Source organism: Triticum dicoccoides, chromosome 4B (genome assembly GCF_002162155.2).
Source record: "Triticum dicoccoides isolate Atlit2015 ecotype Zavitan chromosome 4B, WEW_v2.0, whole genome shotgun sequence".
NCBI lineage: Eukaryota > Viridiplantae > Streptophyta > Magnoliopsida > Poales > Poaceae > Triticum > Triticum dicoccoides.
This window is the reverse complement of record NC_041387.1, coordinates 521,066,944-521,071,115: the sequence shown is the minus strand read 5'-3', so window position 1 is coordinate 521,071,115 and position 4,172 is coordinate 521,066,944.

The following is a 4,172-nucleotide window of genomic DNA, read 5'->3' as shown; positions in this document are numbered from 1 at the left end:
TTGGCCATAACTTTCACCTCCCAAGTCCATTTTTTGTGTTCTTTAGCTCGTTTGGAAGCTCTTGACATCCCCCATCCATATATATCATTACCACCACCATTTGCCTCCATCCAAAAATTCACCATAAAAGCACCCACCTTCCGCATTTGACTGATTTTGAGTTGCGGCTTCCGTTTCCTAAGGTGTTTCATCTACTTAGGAATGTGTGACATCGACATCACCGCCATTCATCATCGTGTCGGAGTCGTCTTCGCCAATGATCTTCACCGTTGACACCGCTAACCTTTAGAAAGGACGGTAACCTCAATGACACTTAGTTCAATTCCTTGCTTTTGCATTGATAACCCGAGCCATTTTGCGTCACTTACCCATCGAGACTAGCGAGTTGAGAATTGTCGGGCCACGCTATATTGTGCACCGTAGAGATCTTGCAATCATCATTGTGCCCTAAGTCTCTCACGTTCATATCTTACATACTTGTCTCATATCATACTTGGCTCGAGCATCAAGCATAGTGATAAAAGAAGAAGAGATATAAGCTTTTAAGCAAAAGAGAAGAAACAAAGAGCTTGTAAGCAATAGCATTGAGCTATTTTGCATCGATACATCATCTTGGTCATCACATACATAGCATAGTTGGGATTGAGGATGGCACATTTATCTCATAGGTTGGTGCATAAGCGTATCTTGCCCATTTGAGCAATCGAGCTAGCGTCTCTCTAGCATCCGTACAACAAGAGCATTTTCCATGGTTACACATTTTGAGCTAACCCCTTGGTTGTGCGGATCCCATCTATCTTCTGTGTGTGTGTTCCTAGTGATATTCTTGGGTTTGACCTATTTGATTTACTTGCAATTTTGTGAACCTTCTCAATCGATATCTTGACTACATTTGCTTGAAATTTTTGTGCCACCGTCCTAACCAAGCTACTCCATAAGATTTACTTGTCTAGGTATGAGAAACAAACCCGGTACCAGTTCTCCTATTGTGACATTACATTGAGCGACACTTGATACATCCACAATCCTCGAAAAATGTAACTTCGGTATTGTTCTCTCATTTTCCTACTCACCCCACTTGGTTATGATGGATAGGACAAGTTTTTCGGCAAACCCACTTTTCGAGGAGCAAGGTGATGATCGCGACCACGTCACCAAGAACCACTTCTTCGTTGCCCAACGAGCTCTCCATTAAGAAAGTGAAGCCTTGGGTGAACGATTGAGCAACTCGCCACCGACCTTTGTCAATCGGAAGCAAGGAACCACGACTACATCGACGCCAATTTCACCACACAAATGGAAGAATTCTGCAACATGATCGTGAGATGCGTGTCTTCCTCAACCTCTTCGCCAAGACGGTGCTACTCAAGCCCCGCTCAAGTCGGAAATCTTCGGACTACTCCTCTTATGATGCAAGTCCTCCCCGAGCTCGCTTTCCTCGACGTGATGATCCCCAAGATCGCCAAGCTCAAGAAAATCCATTCCAAGGCAATGTCTTACAAGACCGAGTCCGAGCATGTGAAAGGGTGCGACAACAAGTGCAAGAAGCAATGGAGCAAGAGAAAATACCTCCACAAGTGCAATGTCAACCACCTCAAGACGCTGATGCAATTCGACAAGCACAAGAGCGTCGTGAAGCACAAGCACTCAAACATGAAGCTCAAGCACTTGAAGCACAACGCACACTCAACAAGGCCACTAGAGCCGCGAGTGCAACCGCCAAGTGCATGAACAAGAAGAAGCACTTCGTCAAGCATGAAAAAAAGAAGCCGCTTGACTTGAAGAGCAACAAGAAATAAGAAACCAAGCACATATGTCTCCCCTCCTCCATGACAAGAGCAACATCACAAGGAACGAGCATTTGAGGACCTTCCTCCTCGGCAGGAGCAACATCAAAACCACCACTATGATGAAGAACTCCACTACGACAAGCTCAAGTTCACCATGCCCAAGTTCTTCGGAAGCAATGATCCCGAAGAATATCTCTCATGGGCATTGAAGGTGGATAAGATATTCCGTCTTCACAACTATGATGAGGAAAAGAAGATCACCATGGTCTCCCTCGAGTTTCAAGACTACGTCCTCATTTGGTGGGAACAAGTGATCGAGCGACGACAAGCAAGAGGCGAACCACCAATCACAACTCTGACGCAAATGAAGGATGTCATGAGAGCTCACTTCATGCCTACACACTACATCCGTGATCTTTTCAAGAAGTTGCAACTCCTCAAGCAAGGCAAGAAGATGGTGGAAGAATACTACCAAGAAATGGAGGTTGCCATGATAAGAGCCAATGTCCAGGAAGATGATGAGCAAACAATGGCACGGTTCTTGAATGGCCTCAACCACCCAATCAAGCGGACTGTCGACTTCCAACCCTACTCCAACTTTCTCGAGCTAGTTCATCAAGCAACCAAGGCCGAACGACAAGTGCAAGATTGTTGGGGAATGCGGTAATTTCACAAAAAATCCTACGATCACACAAGATCTATCTAGGATATGCATAGCAACGAGAGGGGAGAGTGTGTCCATGTACCCTCGTAGACCGAAAGCAGAAGCGTTTTAATAACAGGGTTGATGTAGTCGAACTTCTTCGTGATCCAGCCGATCAAGTACCGAACTACGACACCTCCGTGTTCAGCACACGTTCAGCTCGATGACGTCCCTCGTGCTCTTGATCCACTTGAGGACGAGGGTGAGTTCCGTCAGTGCGACACCGTGGCTACGATGATGATGATGCTACCGGCGCAGGGCTTTGCCTAAGCACTACGATGGTATGATCGAGGTGTGTAACTGTGGAGGGGGGCACCGCACACGGTTAAGAGAAACTTGTGTGTCTTTGGGGTGCCCCCTGCCCCCGTATATAAAGGAGGGAGGGAGAGAGGCCGCCCCCCTAGGGGGCGCCAGTGTATGGAGTCCTACTAGGACTTCCAAGTCCTAGTAGGAATCCTCTCCCTTTTAGGAGTAGGAGAGAAGGAAGGAGAGAGGGAGTAGGAAAGCGCAAGGGGGGCGCCGCCCCCTTCCCCTAGTCCAATTTGGACCCATGAGGGGGGCGTCACCTTCCCCTTGGCCTGCCTCCTCTATTTCTCATATGGCCCAAGAAGGCCCACTCCTTCTCCCGGTGAATTCCCGTAACTCCCCGATACTCCGAAAAAATACCTGGATCACTCGGAACCTTTATGATGTCCGAATATAGCCTTCCAATATATCAATCTTTATGTCTCGGCCATTTCAAGACTCCTCATCGTGTCTTTGATCTCATCCGGGACTCCGAACAAACTTCGGTCATCAAAACACATAAGTCATAATACAAAATCATCATCAAACGTTAAGCGTGCGGGCCCTACGGGTTCGAGAACTATGTAGACATGATCGAGACACATCTCCGATCAATAACCAATAGCGGAACCTGGATGCTCATATTGGCTCCTAGATATTCTACGAAGATCTTTATCGGTCAAACTGCATAACAACATACGTTGTTCCCTTTGTCATCGGTATGTTACTTGCCCGACATTCGATTGTCGGTATCATCATACCTAGTTCCATCTCGTTACCGGCAAGTCTCTTTACGCGTTCCGTAATGCTTCATCCCGCAACTAACTCATTAGTCACATTGCTTGCAAGGCTTGTAGTGATGAGTATTACCGAGAGGGCCCAGAGATACCTCTTCGATACACGGAGTGACAAATCCTAATCTCAATCTATGCCAACCCAACAAACACCTTCGGAGACACCTGTATAGCATCTTTATAATCACCCAATTACGTTGTGACGTTTGATAGCACACAAGGTGTTCTTCCGGTATTCGGGAGTTGCATAATCTCATAGTGTGAGGAACGTGTATAAGTCATGAAGAAAGCAGAAGCAATGAAACTAAAATGATGATAATGCTAAGCTAACGGATGGGTCTTGTCCATCACATCATTCTCCTAATGATGTTATCCCGTTTATCAAATGACAACACATGTCTATGGTCAATAAACATAACCATCTTTGATTAACGAGCTAGTCAAGTAGAGGCATACTAGGGACACTCTTATTTGTCTATGTATTCACACATGTACTAAATTTCCGGTTAATACAATTCTAGCATGAATAATAAAAATTTATCATGATATAAGGAAATAAATAATAACTTTATTATTTCCTCTAGGGCATATTTCCTTCAG